Source organism: Nesoenas mayeri (assembly GCF_963082525.1).
Source record: "Nesoenas mayeri genome assembly, chromosome: 8".
Classification (NCBI taxonomy): domain Eukaryota; kingdom Metazoa; phylum Chordata; class Aves; order Columbiformes; family Columbidae; genus Nesoenas; species Nesoenas mayeri.
In genome coordinates this window covers 14,918,424-14,934,610 of record NC_137554.1, presented here as the reverse complement: position 1 = coordinate 14,934,610, position 16,187 = coordinate 14,918,424, and positions in this window count along the sequence as shown.

Sequence of the window (16,187 nt, the reverse complement as noted above, 5' to 3'; positions counted from 1 at the left end):
GCCGCGAGCACCCGGAAGCAAAAGCACAAATCTCGCGAGAGTTCAGGCAGCCTCTTGGGCCTCAAGTCTCGCGAGACTGGCGGGCTTGAGGGATGGGGTGTCTGGGCTGGGAAGTGCGCGCGCAGGCGGCGGGTGCGCGCCCGTCTGTCAGCGGTTTTGCGCCAGCTCACTGGCTAAATTGTAACAAGTTTTATTGCTTTCAAAATACCATTCTCATAAGCATTTAGCTCAAGAGGCTTCTCTTTTCAACTTGCCACTTCACCTGAACAGCAAGATCTTTTTGGTGGACCTTAACATGCTGCTTCGGGGTAGCAGCTGCTGAGTGGCAAAGGCAAGCAGCAGGGGTGAGGCACAGCCCTAGTTACAACCTGTAGTCGTGGGCCTGAGGGGGATTCTGCAGCGTGAGCAGTGAGCACAGAGGCAGTCACCAGCCAGCTGCTATCCAACCTAGACAGAATAATCCAGAGCCAGGTGCTTTTTCTGAGGCCACAGGCCATGAACTCAAAAGGGGGAAAAGTAATCTCCACACATGACTGCTGAAATCTCAGGTTTTACCGTATCTAATTAGCCATTTGCTGGCTGGCAGATCCACCACCTGCCTGTATCCCCATTGCCATGGGCTCTGGGCCTGACAGAGCCACAGTGCCTGGTGCCACTGGGCAGAGCCTGCGGGACCTGCCCTGCCCCTAGGCAGCAGACTCCTGAGTGACACCCAGGGGCTGGGACTGCCAGGGTGCACCGAGACCAGCCTCAGAGAAAACATGTTCTGTAGCCTGTGCAGCGTACCTGGTGAATAGGGAATGTTTATTGAATCTTTCAACAGAACAAATAAGTCCTTCAGTCCATAAAGTCCTCAAGACCGCTGCTTTTCCTTGAAGAGTCATGATGGACCTGATGCTGTACGGCAGTACACTTGAAGGCTCTTGGGCCGTGCTCATTTGGTGACTGAACATTGATAATTTGGGGAAAGATCTGGCCATCATGGGTGGTCACAGTGGTCTCACTGGGTAGATCAGATGACAGTCCAAGTTCATCCAGATGGGCTTGGGAAGGAGTTGAGAAAAAAGACTATGGAAACACAGGATGTTCAAGAACTATCTCGGAGAAAAGCAGCAATTTAGCAACAATTTCTTACAGAATCCATTACTGCTTTTTTCGTTGTTGTCATTTGTATAAGCTAGGAAATATCTATGAACTTGGAAACAGGTGGAAGAATTGGCACAGTATGCAAATATGACAGTGTTCTTTCTCTCTTGATGATACCAGTGGTACTGGGTTTTTTTCTGAGCCTATTGAACTTTAGAAGTAACACCATCCAGCCTAGTAAGTTCCATGTGTGCCTGTCATTTGTATAAAGTCTAGACTTCATGGGATATGCTAGTCAACATGCAATTGCAGCAGATGGGAGCATCAGGATTGCAAAAGCAAGGCTGTGGTGGCTTTGCTGCTGCATCCTGTTTAAATTAGCCTGACTTTTAGTTCACTCCTTGCTAATGACATAGGAGAACTTTTTATGCAGCAGGTCTCTGAAACTTATAGGCAAAACGAACTTCTCTGTTTCCCTTATACCTCTCTGGTACATTCCAATTATTAATCTGCACATCAGTCACCAGATGGTGAAATAATGATATAACTTCAAATATGTTTTTCCCTCAGAACTAGGAAACACTGTTCTCAATTCCAATCAGAGTAGGCTGAGAAAAACATGTATTTTCTTAGTGACATTGGACACTAAAGTGACAAGACCAATTTCACTGGAAACCACCCTAATATCTCATGGTTGTTCAACCCACCTCTCCTTCTCAGCACAAGATCCTCATCAAAGAAAGATATTTTTTTTTTAAAGTCTGGTCACCCTGTTGGACCAGTGAACTGAAGCTGAACATCCCTAGAGCAGAAGTTTAACATAGTATCATGCAAGTCAGGGCGATACAAATGCACAGGATTTTCTTCTCTAATATGCATAAAGAAAAAAATAAGAAAAAAAATTCCTTTCTCCCTCATCTTCACATTCAAAATGGTGACTAATTAATTTTTTTATTATTATTTTTCTTTTCCAAGATGTTAAATTTGGAGATACTCAAACAACACAAGTGCATCATGTTTTGTTGAAATTCTAGGTTTAGGGGTTCTTTGCTTACACAGAGGGAAATGTCAATGCAACTTCAAGTGTTTTAGTAATATCCCTATGAGTCAGAAATACAGACTCGATCAGGTTGGAGAGGATGGAGATCCTTATGTAGAGATCTCTAGTACAGGATCCTGCTCAAAGCAGGGTCAACACCGAATTCCAGCCACATCACTGGGGACTTTCTCCAGCCTAAGGCACTAAGAATGAAAGTTCTAAAGCCTCAACATACAAGGTTTTCTACTCATTAATTAACCTCCCAGTGATTCTTTTTTCCCTTTTATCCACTTGGAAGTGACTGTATAAATGTGTGGTAACTTAATGAAGACAAAATTCCAGATTCTCAATTAAAATCTTTTGAGTTGGTAAGGAGAACAATTTTGAAAAAGATCAAGAAAGCCAGCTTTGCAGAATATCCTGACATTTTGCACACCATTCATTACCCACCCCCTAAGGTTGACATTAGTGACATCAAATCAGCAGTAGCCAGGGGCAGATATAGTTGTCCAAAGTAACAGAAACCCAACTAAGCCTGTCCTTTACAGTTATTAATGGAAGTAGCAAATCTGTGATATATTGAAAATAAACTAGTTTATTTAAATTGATTTTAAAAGTATGTAAGGGTCCACTTGAAACAGTTCAGTTTACTTTTGGATGGTGTGAGTAGGGAGGCTCACAATTTTGTTGCATCCTTAGGGAAAGACGAGCTTTATTATGAAAGCAGCAATGCTACTGTTTCTTGGAACAATTAAGATGGACAAAGATTCTGTTAGATCATCATCCTGATAAAGTGAGACTAGAATGAGGATAAACATTGAAGAAAAGCTTCAGTGTGTGATTTCTAGACTTTGCTCTTATCATTATTGATTGTCTTTTTTTTTTTTTTTTTAATATACACCTCTAGGTATTTTCTGTTGTCTCCAGTGGATGTTCCACTTGACTGTACACAATCAAGCTCTAAGTGAGGAGATAAATAGCTGTGTTAGCAAGAAGATAAGCCCAAGGTAGTATTGCTTGTTTTACCTTGTCTACAAAATACTGTATAGCCATGTACTTAAATTACTTTCCAAGAGCAACCTAACAGTTTTGAACTCTCTTGCATGGCTAAGACCAGAAGGCCACCAGAAGCAGAGTTCTAAATAGCTCCCCAAACTGGTTGCATAGTCCACAGAATAAATAACACAGCATAATGGGGTCAAATTCTTTCATTAATGAAATTGCATGTTATAGTTAGCACTACAGAAAGACTGTACATTTGAATTTATTGACTCTTCTGGTTTTGCATTCAGCCTCTGCTGACACAAGAAAAAACCTTCGAATTACAACAGCAGCAGCTCCAAATAACCTTAATTCAAGTTCCTTCCCACTGAAAGAACAGTCAGAACTTTTAATATAATTTGAGAGGCTGTCAGAAAAGCTTTTTGAAAGAAAACAATCTCTTCACTAAAGGGAAGAAAAATTGCTTTCCTTGTTCTTTCTTGTTTTTTTGGTTTTTGTTTTGTTTGTGGTTTGTTTTGTTTTGTTTTGTTTTCTGCCTTTAATGAAGCGCTTGAAAGACTTTTGTTACTCTCCATATATTCTGTACATTACTCAAAGTGTGACAACTGGAACTCCAGTATCAGAATAAGGGAAGAGTTGTCCCTGCACACTGAGAAGCCTCAGCAGCAAGTTCTAATAATTTCTTTAACCTTTTAAACAAAGTTCACAGAGTTTGTTCTAACAGTGGTGCTTTTTTGCCTTTCTTTCCTTATGCAGTTAGGTTCTGGTTGCTTTTCCTCCAAGCCTTTGAATAAATTTATTTTAACAGCATCTGCACATTAAAGCGTGTCTTGCAGCATAAGAGTAAGAAACCATGTAGTGTAACACTTTATTATGAAGTGCTACTGTTAAAGTGAAGTGTCAATCAAAACAAATTACCTGTCACTCAATGTGTTGAGGGGAAGAACTACACGCTACATTTCATCTGTTTTCAAAGTCAGCTCTCAGGTAATACGTCTAATGGTAAGGCGATGGATTTCATATCTTAAAGCAAGTGTCAAGAACCTTTCAGGTGAAAGCATAAAATCTACCTCTACATAAGCTGAGAGCCTGCTTTTTTTACCCACAGGGTGTGAGGTTCAGGACCAATGTCTTATTGCATGTTATACTTCTGTGTAAGACAGTGTCTTTTCCACTAAATCAATACTTTATATGCAAGTACAACTTTGCTCTAGATCATTGGGCTATGGGGCTTCAGACATGCTGCTTTACATTGAGATGAAGAGCCTGGACACTCAGTTACACGCTGTCATTCCAGAAGCAGCTGATGTGTTACTTTCAGCAAGCTGTTTGACACTGAAAGATCTGGCAATTGCAATCTGCAATTTCTCTTCTTTCTGTTCCTCCTGCTCTGTGGAATGGTATCTGTAGCTATGTGAGAAATCGTTATAGGTGAAAAAAAAATATCTAGGGAAGGAAGAATCTTTGCTTTTCCTTAGAAAGAGGAATGTATAACAAGCAAATGGCTTATTCCACAGGAATATTTTAGTTCTCCATAGCTACAAATTTGGCATTTGTCAAAATTCCCTTTTTTACTCTCATCCTGGGTTTTTAATTCATATATTTTCTGCCTTACTTCAAAAAGTCATCAAAAGAGACTTGATTTAATGAAAGATTGTCTAGTATAGGGCGTTTATTACCTGTGAATCAGAATTAATACACCATAAAGGATTTGGTGACATCATTACTCTGACTTCAGTGTTAGAAGTGTCTAGTGATTAATATTTGTATGCCGAGTATTTGGCACGAGACATTCAAAGCTATACATAAATTGCATTGCATTCCATTTGTATGTTGATATGTGGATTTTCTCAAAATACCAAAAATGTTGACCTGTTCAGCATTAGCTGTACTTTAGGGTGATATATGTTGACTTTGCTGTTTCTGCAATTGCATCCTTTAAAGCAGAACTTCTCAGTTTGTGGACCATGGCACAGCATAGATTCCATCAACTGGCGGATAAGTAAATAGATTTCCTCTATGGAAAGGCAGGAGTACCTCATGGGAAAATAAACCATGTAGTTCTCAAAGATGCCTTCATCACAAGTCTCTCTGTCAAACCTTATCCAATGCTAGGGTTCTCAGCCTTATTCTTGGGACTAGTGTTGAAGAAAGACTAATATAACTTCAAAGTACAGGTTCCATCTTAGCTCTCAAACTCCATATGCAACAGCTGATCTGTAACTATACAGTGACTTGCAGAACTGTGTAATGTGCAGCCAGGACTTGATTGACTGGTTTTCTGAGTGAAGTCTGCTTTTACTTTTGCGCAATAGATTAAAAATATAGGTTACAAATACTGTGTAGCACTCCAGTTTCTATAAAGCAGCTACAACCACTATGGTGTGTTTGCATACAATTACAGACAAATTGAAAGGTTGATAAGAAGGTCTCCATACACCTCATTGATTTCAAGGCCTCTTGTCATACTAGGCCTGTATTTCTGCATTAGAGTGGTAAATATTTCGTTCTATACAGAATGACTACTTGTTACTACAGTTTATATAAAATCTCTTTCTCAGTAGAGAGGTAAACAAAAGTAAATGAAATTAGGCATAGCCACCTGATAAGAAAAATCAATTAACATCTAAACAAGTTAAGATAAAGCTCCAGACAGGTCTAAGTGGATTCAAGCAAAGCAAGTCTGATGTGCCTCAGTCCTGAGGCTTTGCAAACTCTGAAACCCTGTAGCTCATTATTAGTAATGTCAATACTGTATTTATTGGCCTACAGGGTAACATCCTCTATTACCAGGTCATTATTGCAATAACAAATCTGTAGATCAAAATTATAGGAGGTAAAGGTGGCATTACATGTTTTTCAGATTCACTTCCCAAAAATATTTTTTCTGACAAATTTCTTGTGAGCTAGAGAAGGCTAGCAAGGCATTTTTTAAGTTTTAGAAGCCTCAGGACAAAGTGTTTTAATTATTAACGTCATAAAGAAAACTACAAGAGCAGCTTTGAGATATAAAACGCAAAACTGATGGGGAAAATCTGATTATCATGGTGGTAGTTCTATAACTTTCTTCATATTAATATGAATAGTGTAGTGTAACAAAATAGCCTTAGAAATAAGGTCACAGAGGACCAGGATACCGCTGACAATATCTGTGACTGTTAGCATCCTGTATAGATATTACAGAAGCTTCAGGCATGGACAAGAGCTGTATTTTTTTAGGTACCATGTAAGCATATATATAAGCTCAAAGAGACTGCAAAATGATTGCTAAATGCCATTTATTTGACTTGTACATTTTGTGGAGGATTTTAGTTCCATTCGGAGTATATCTGAATACAGTTAAAGAAAAAGCAAGCAAGAGTACATGTCTCTGTTAGTGTGCTTTATTAAATTTCTGTGAAAAGAAAAGGGAAATTAGCCCTTTTAAAAGCCCTAAATCAGTTCGCTGCTTTCCTGGCTTTTGCCTACAATGCTCCCTGAAGTGTAAGGAGCCATTTTCTTCATGCTTTTGATTGTTTTTATTTGAATAAACAGATGAAACAATGGATAATTCACTTAGAGTTCTGCTTTTCGTATTTGGCCACTAGATGATGCTGTGACTCAGTTGCAGATGATACTGTGCTGTTAACATTTTGTTGTTATTCTTTCATTTTATACAGCTGCAGCATTTTCTTATATGAAAAAATGTTATTTTCTTTCTTGTTCTTACATGCATTGTAGCTGTTACTGGATATATACTAATTATATTTTACACAAACCCGTGTAGATCACGTCTTAGCAGTAGCTCTTTCTTCTAGTACTGAAAACATCACTATTCTAGGAGATGTACATATATATATTCTCCATATATGCAGATGCATGGTCCTTTGAGTAAAGATTTTTGCAGAAATTCGAAAGTATACTGAGAAGAGATTTGATACATTTAATTCAGATTTATATTTCATTCTGTTTGTGTCTCCCATGTCATTAGTTAGAATGGTCCTTTTAGTTTCAGTTTATTCTTTTTTCCTATGCTGTCACTGCATCTAGAATTAAGAGTGACATTTCTATTTTGCAAATATTGTTAAAAAAATGAGATTATCTTACTTATTTCCATAGGCATTACTTCTGATTTCTGTTGCCATAAGGCATTTCCCCTTTGTATATCAAAAAGTGTGGTGTTTCGATCCTCACTGTTGGGTCTCTATAGCCAAGAGCTCCATTAGACTTTCAAAGATGACACCATTTTACTGATGGTCTCCTCAAAGTGATTTCAGAATAACATAATTCTTTCACGTGAGCTAATTGTTTTTCACCATTTGTCATTTCTGTGAACCCCTACAAAAAACACTTTTTAATTTGTTCAGTAATTCTTTAATCTTCTTATGGGAAATGTTAACCACAATAAGGTTAAATTCATTGCAGCAGACAAAACATACATACTCAACTAGCTGCCTCCTGTATAAGTGTTAAAGGCACAGCTCCATTCAGGTGATCCCCATATGTCAAAACCAGTGCAGGAATGAAAACAGGTTATACAATTCAGAAAGCCTGTAAGCTAGGTCAGTTCCAGCATAAAAGAGGTTTGGAACTAGCCTAATATTGGTCAGCCTTTCACACTTTCAGGCATGAATGTAGTATACTTCCACCAGTCAGAGATCTGGGTCCTGTTTTCAATTTGTAAGCAAGGAAACTACACTCTTTGAGCAATAAGTAGTATGTAAAGTCTATTTTGCCCTCACTGAAATAGCATCTGCTGGTTGCACTGGGGTCTAGTCAGGAAATGACCACATTGTACTGCAATGCCAGCTTCACTGTGACATTATCTCCACAGCAGGCTCTGAGTTGAGGTATATTCAACATTCATTTTAAAAGTGAGCTTCTTTTTCGCAAAGTCGTTAACGATTGTACTGGACCTGAGCTCCTGTCGCATAAGTGTGCTGAATCTTGTTTTGGTGCATGTTTCTACTAAATTACTTGGAGGTAGGTTCATGTAAAGGACAGCAAGTTGTAGTAGTTATGCTAAATATATAGGATATTCCTCTTTATACTTCCAGGTATAAGCTCACTGGTACCTTCAAAGACACCTAAGATTGCCTTCAAAAAAGTCCTTATATACTTATATAGGCAACAAATACATGAAGTAGAAGTCCTTAAGTGAAATATTCGCCAATAAAATTTGTTGAAAATTCTGTGCCACTGGAATGACAGTGTTAGGGACCTCGAATCTACAGAGTATGCTTACACACTTGCAGTGTGCATGCAATAACACTTTCTAACGAGACAGCATGACAGAGCTGTCATAAGGCTTTCTTCTGGCTTAAGTGGAAGCCAGTCTTACATTCTAGAGAATGACAAAGCCACTTGTTTTTCTTTTTCCACTCCGTGACTGGGAAGCTTAGACCCGTATTTCACTGGTGGTCCCACTGATATCCAGGTACTGCATGAAGTATTTATTCAGTATTAGTGAGGATATCAGCATTACAACTGGACTTTACCTGGTCTTAAAACTATTGATGTACAACTGTAAGGTTTGAAACTGTTACAAAAGGCTTCATCACCAGAATTTCCATTCAAATAAATCTATGTATTTCGCAGACCCGGAAGAGTCTTGGGTTGTAACACACTCCTATTTGGTTTAAGAGTGACTTTTTTTTTTACCTTTTTTTTTATATTTTTCTTTGTGTTTCAACTCTGTTTTTAGATGCTAGTAGGTGTATATGTTTCTAGTCTGGCAGAACTTTATTGGTCAGAAAAAGCCTCCCTGCTGCCAAAACAATTTTCTTTGATAACTTTAACAAGTCATCTGGAGATTTATTGACTTGAATTACAGCAGCTCACTTGTTACTAAGGCTTTGTGTAAATCACAGAAGAGGATGACAGATTTCATATAGGAATATAGTGGATTTCAGCCATTAATATTAGATGTGTACATTTACTTTATGTATTAATACCAAAGTCAGCCTGAGATTGGAGTCAGGTCATGTTTAAAGGGAGGAACAGAGAAGAATGAGAGAACACTATCTTAAGCCAAACTGCAAAACATAAGGAATATTCAGTAGTGGTTAAATTCCTTCCAGTGTAGTGTCTATAAAAGTTCTTTTGCAGCTCTGCTTCATTTAAGACACAGCTATAAAAGGCCGTAATTCCCTCTAGGTTCTTCTCCTTGTACCCTAATTAGAATTTTTATCCAGTGCGTTATTGTTCTGACTCTACTGAATAAGAGCTTGACTGTTGTGGAAGGCTTTCAAGTACACACTCTCCTAAGTACGCTTGTTTTTTTCTGACTTTTAGAAAGCCTTTTTTTTTTACATGTATGATGATATTAAAGTATTAATTCTCCCCTTGAGACAAACATTTCTTTTACTTTTTGCACAATAGCTGAAAAAGCTATAGGGCTAACAAAGCATTTTATACATTTAGAACAATAATTTTGTAGTGCAACTTTGATAAATCTGTGCAGCAAAGCATCACAATGCCTTCATCTGTATGCTTTCAGAATGAGCTGTCAGAGGTCTTCAAGTGAAAGATCATTGTCTTACTAGACCTTTTTTCCTATAAGTTTAATAATTTTCAGACCAAGCTACCTCAGGCTAAGACCATTCCCTGCAGTTTCACTGAACCCTAGTAGTTGCAGGAAGTGTCACCCATGGATTGCTCACTTTGCCAAAAGCTTCTACATGCCTGGTGCTGAGCACTCTGCCTCAAGGACAGCACTTCAAGTAGAAGCTGTAAGCACATCAGTCTCATTAATTACTGGCTGGATTGAGGTCTAAGTATTCAATATAGTTGAAACTTGAAACGCATGGGTCAAACTGCAATTTAAATATGCTACACATTGAAGGAGAACACACATATGGCATACCCTGGTCTAGATGACCATAGGAATTTCCTACTCCTAGTTCCTTACCTTAGGAAGAAGAAAGGATAGACTGCCTTATTGAATACTAAAGTAGCATTTGTGTCAGCTGTAGAGAGACAGCAGTGAAATGGCATGGTGGAACAAACAGGAACAAGGCACTGTCAAACACAGCCTTGGGAGCACAGCAGTTAGGAGGTCATGAAAATAGCTATTTTGACTATCAGAATGATAGTGGGAAGAGATTTGTAACTGTAAAGGTGTTGGCTGCTGTGGTTTGATTCCTGTCATAATCATAGAAGAAGATTTTGTACTGAAGTAATACCTAGCACTCTCCATCTCTTCACATAGTGGAAGAAAATATTGTCAGGGAAGTGAAAGGGCCATGGTATGGAAGGAATGGGAAAAAACGGTCTTTGATGTTCTTACATGACTTGTTCAGATGGAATCTTTCCATTGCTTTCATTTCTGTATTCTAGTAACAATTTATATCCCCTTTTTCTTTAGATGACATTTTTTTAGTCTGTTGTGAAATAGCTTATTTCCCTGAACCTGCATTGGCTGGGATTGTACTCTTTTTAAATTTTTCCTTGCAGTGGTTTATGCTGCTTCGTCATGGTGGCCACTGAGACATGCATAATCCTAAATTTTCTGTAGTATTTTCATCTTCTTATGGATCTTCCTTATAGTAAAGCTACTTTCTGTTAAATATCTTTTTTGTAGTTTAAGAGACAGATTATTAGGCTTTTCATTTTGTGTCAAACTGTGTTAACCAAGAGCTCAGGTGGTTAACATTTTCAGCAGTCATCCATGGGTAGCTGCATGTTGCTAACTTCTTCAAGCTTCTCATTATAATTGTGTGCCCTCTCAAAGGCCAATAACAAACACAATACCATATGTATGAATCAATTAGACTTTCAAATGGATGTAAGGTTTGACAGCTGTTAAACATTACTGTTGTTTGGTGTCTGCTATAATTAAAATTGTAAAACATACCCATCTTGAAGACATATTTTTGAGCTTTGAACTGTAGTTCTCAAACCATTTATTGTGAGATAAATGGATCATTTAATATAGTAAAATACATTTACTTGCAACTTCTTAAATGCAGCACTGGTCTGGCCACCTGAATGCACCTGGTGGAGGCAAAAATAGATAGAACTGGGGAATGGGGTGGAGTGGATACATATTAGACTGAGCCCAGTTTGGCAAAAGGGTCATGTCATCTGCATGAACTGAAGAGTTGTTGGGCAGGCAGCTTTAGAGAGATGTTTTCTGTGCAAGGGAAATTTTTCTGGTTCAGAAGAAGATATTTTCTACTTGAGTACTGAAATCGGCATGTTTGGGTATTTCAAGGATACTTGAAGTGGACCAACTGAAAAAGTTGCAGGTTACAGTAGGGAAATGGAACTGGTATTGTGTTGTTTGGTTATATAATATGCTTATATTTGAATGCTGTACAAATAACTCTTTGCCCCTTAATGATAATAGAGTAAAAAAATAACATGACTCTTAGTTAGTTATGGAATATGTCCGTTTTTCTAAGGATTATTCCATTTGATTTTTGTTTCAATCTGTTTTAAATTTCAAGCAACATTTGTTCTAAGAAAGATTAATTTAAACTGATGTAGCATAGCAAAGCTCCCAAGTAACGCTTCTGCTGTCAAGAAGTAATCTTACTTTCCTTTCCTTTCTATTTTATAGAATCTTGTAACATCAAAGCTAAATTTCTATTCAAAAATACTGTTACAAAAAGCTGGAACACCTCCAGGAAAACATGTTCTACTTCCCAAACTGACTTTGACAAATAAAAAGCTACAGTGACCTTGACATTTACAAACCCTTTAAAATGTACCGTCTACCCTTAGGATATAAAAATCCATTTTAGAACTAATTTTTACTTTAGGCACTAATAGGCACCACTCTAGCCAATTTAAAATGAATTTGGTGTTTAGCAAGAATGCTTCAAAGCATCCTAAAAAATGGGGCACATATCAAATGGCATTGAAATTAATATACTAGTGACTGAAACTGTATACAAGTGTAAGTTTTAGTCATCTGTTTTCTTCTGTGTCTTTCTTGTTTATGTTACCAGCATATCATTGAAAGCTGAAGACTTCTCTCCTTGCTCGGGCAGTATTCCCACTGAGAGCACATAATGACAGTGGAACTGGACCTGAAATGTGTGAATCTAGGGCAAATATATTTCTTAATGGGGTTTGAGTCTGTATGGTAAAACTAGATTATTTAATTCTAAGTGGTCAGGCAGTTGGACTAGATGATTGTTGTAGGTCCTTTCCAACTGAAATACTATTCTATTCTATTCTATTCTATTCTATTCTATTCTATTCTATTCTATTCTATTCTATTCTATTCTGTTCTGTTCTGTTCTGTTCTGTTCTGTTCTGTTCTGTTCTGCAATCTTTATAAGTAGAAAGAATGTAAAAGTCATGGCACAACCCAGGTGTCTGATCTGTTCTTCATGCTGTTCTTCCATTAACTATGGACTGCCACGATGGTCCCCCAGGGAAAGTAGAAGACACTTTGGCTTTGCATCCTGTGTATTTGACAAATAGCAATAAAAACCAAAACCAGAACCAAAATAAATTCTTCATCCAGATCCTAGAAAACAGATCACTGCACCTTACACAAGAATAAACTGAGAAACTGCCTCTTGTGCCTGAAATCCTGTAGTCCCTTTTATAAAGGCAGATAAAGAGCACTAAAGTTGTATGAACCAGAAGCACCTTAACAGGCACCGTAATTCAAAAATTGTGTTAAATAAATTATTTCAAACTCTAAACAGGACTAAGACCAATTTAGAATTGAAAAAGTGTTGAAAGCCCTAAGAGTTTTTCTCCAGGTTTCTGGGAGTGCCCAGATGATAGTCAGCCCCCCTGGCTGTTGTAGTCAAGGAGGTTACTGCAGTATAGTGTAAACCTGCCTTAAAACCAGCATGCTGATCACAGTAAGAAGTTATGTCACCTGAAATGGTGTTACAGCAGTCTCCTGATAAATGCTTTTCTGAGCACTTATAGAAGACTGAAGCAAAATATACTGTGTGCAGAATAACAAACTGAAAACTAGTGTGAGAATCAGACTTGGAAATCACTTATAATCCACATTTTTCATTCTTCAAGTAATTTTTCAAATCTGTGAAGTCATCATATAGTTTTGGTTTTGTGAATGAAATATTCTACACAAATTAGTGACATGCAACTGCCAGGAGAAAAATAGAAACTTCCTATGCAATCCAAAGCAGAGTAAAAGAACTGTTATAGCAAATTGTCTGGCTGGATCTCTTATGTTGAAAGGAGAGTTCCAGTGTAATATCTGGAAGTACTCTAGTGCAATTTAGATGATTGTTTTGGCAGGCTGGCAAGAAAGGATTGTAGTGTCATAATCAGCCAGAGCTGACTAATGCTGCTGTCAGAAGTGGCGTTCCCTCCCCTTCAGCCACATGTTCTGTTGTCTCCCCTGTGCTGGCAGACTGCTGGTACCATCATACCACTGGATATTTCTGCCTGCTGATCTGGCTGAAAGCTAACCCAACAAGACCAGAATTGTTTAACTTTAGACATGCGCCTGAGATGCTTCTGCTATGAAAAAAAGCTTCCCTGTCCAAGAAGAGATGTATAACCCCTCTCAGGGTAATGCAGACCATTTTAAGTTAGTAGTTTTTTTCTACATTGGCTTTAGATATCATAATGTTAGTCATTGCAAATAACCCCTAATATAGATAACTGTGAATATTAATATTTATTTTCATTTTGAATATGGTGTTTGCAGAGTGCCTAAGTGAGGTGTCTACATGTTAACAAGCAGATAGAACTCTTCTGAGATAAAATTATTCCATGTTAATGTTGTTTGTCCCTTGGCAGTTGTTTCAGTTTTCCATCAAAGTTGAACAGACAAATCATATGTTCTACTCCTGCTGTAAGCCTTTGCTTCTGCTCATGAAGAAGGATGATTATTTGGCCATTAATTGATAGAAATAATAGGTCATTGTGTATCAGAACTCCAAATGCCTTGAATGGCTTTTGGAGAAATAATTGGATAACTATGGGCAGCTACTTAGAGTATGTGAAAGAAAATGTATTTTGTTTCCAATTCATAAGTTTTCTACAATCCATTTAATCCGTCTGTTTTGAGCAGATGTCATGATATTATATTTTGAGGTGGTTTTGTTTGGGTTTGGGTTTTTGCTTGTTTGGGGTTTTTTTGTTTGTTGGCTTGGTTTGGTTTTGGTTTGTGGTTTTTGTTTGTTTTACATTGAGTAGGCCTCAGGATAGCAAACTAAAGGTTTCACTAATATTTTTACTGAAAAGTTTGCTATTCTAAGTATGTTAAACATTTTTCTTTCTTTTTTTTTTTTTTTTAGCTTTGAGTAGGCCTTAGGAATGCCAAATTAAAAGTTACCCTGATATTTTACCGAAAGTTTTCTAGTCTAAGTATGTGAACTTTTTCTCTTGTTTTTCCTTAAACATTAATAAAGGTCATATTGCTGCCTGCTGAATCAACTATAAATATTTCCTGTGAGTTGGATTTTATTTCCAAAGTTGCTGACATGACTTCTGTGTATGACTTTGTATCAGATGACCATCTGGGAGACATCTGTTAAACTGTAATATCTCCCAGACATGGAACATATCCTACAGTACAAATGTAAAAAGCTGAGGTAACCTTCTACCTCTGAACAACTGTTTTTTAATAAATAGCAATCAGTGAATAATAAAACACTGATCAAGTTGCTTGGATTCTATGCATAACTGTGGATAAGACCCACTTATGAATTTTGTGACCTGGTGTTTGATTACAGTAGACAATAGCTCAACATTTTTGTTGCAAATCTGTCTGAATTTCTTATAGCACTATGTCCCCCTACCTTGGAAAAAACTAAAAACAGTTCATGTTGTGTCCTTGCTTTCAGCCATCCCCACAGCCTTTAAGAGATTAATATTTCAGGAAGTGACCACATAGATTTTACCAAATATATTCAAATGTGTTTGCTGGCTCACTGGGTGTATTTTTACAAGCTATATTAGTCTCAGTGAAAAAAACAGAAACAAAACCAAAAATCTCTCAGAGCAGTGCATACACAATGTAAGCCAAAAAGCCCAGAAAATATCAGTGGAGATAGATGATCCATATCCATTAACGTTGAGTTTCAGAAAACTATCCAGTGAAAAAAAGTCTCTGTTAGCTTAATTTTTACTTGATGCCAGCACTCTCTATAGACAAATTTGTACCTTCCTATTATGAATCCGTTAATTTGGCTTGTTTTATTGTAGTACTATAAAAACGTCTAGTTGGAAAAACAGAAAAAGCTTACTATGCCGCAGACATTGTAAGGCTTAGAAGAAGCTGTATCTTTTAAATTCAAACAGTAGTTTTCAAGTTAAGAAAATGTGTATTTTCCTTGAGGAGTATATTGGTATAGCACATCTTATGACATTAGCTAGTTAGGAACAATCTTATCTCATTCATTAACATGGCATAATACATGGTCTTAATCCTTCACCACTGAAGAAGGGTAATTCCCAGTGAATATCACTGAACTAGAGTAATTGCCTGGTGTATTATACTGTGAAATAATTCTGTCATTGGCACTTAACACTATAGTTCTATGCAACAGCATGAATGGACTTGCAAACTGTAGAAGTTACCATTGAACAAAAAATTTTAGTAAGTATAATATGACAAGTTTACTTGGCTTAAAAATACAATATGGAAATGAGTTACAGGAATTTTTTTTTGTTTTTATGATATGATTATGTTTAAATAAAAAGGAATCCAAAATTAAGATCTTTCAAATAGCTTGATGTAGAAAAGTATATCTTTTATTACTTATATTGTACACACTACAAATTCATTCAATGAGAGAAATAAAAGTAATTCACAGAAGCCTAACAGTCAGTTAAGTAAAAATGGTGTAGTTCCTTATTATTTTCTACAGTAAAAGCTAATAGTACAGAAAATTAGAGAAAAGCAGGAGTCTAGAAAGCATTATGTCTCACGTTGGTGCTATATTACTAGAAAACAGAGGAACAGAAATAATTTGATTTCCAACTTTCTAATAAACTCTTCCACTTCCTGATTACTATTTAAATGGGAAGTGTGAGGACAAGAGTGTGAACATGATTAACCTTCAGAAGCAGTGCTGTAAAGTCCTGAGCATATACCAGACTGACCGTGCTGCAGATCTGCTAGGATTTTCTCAAT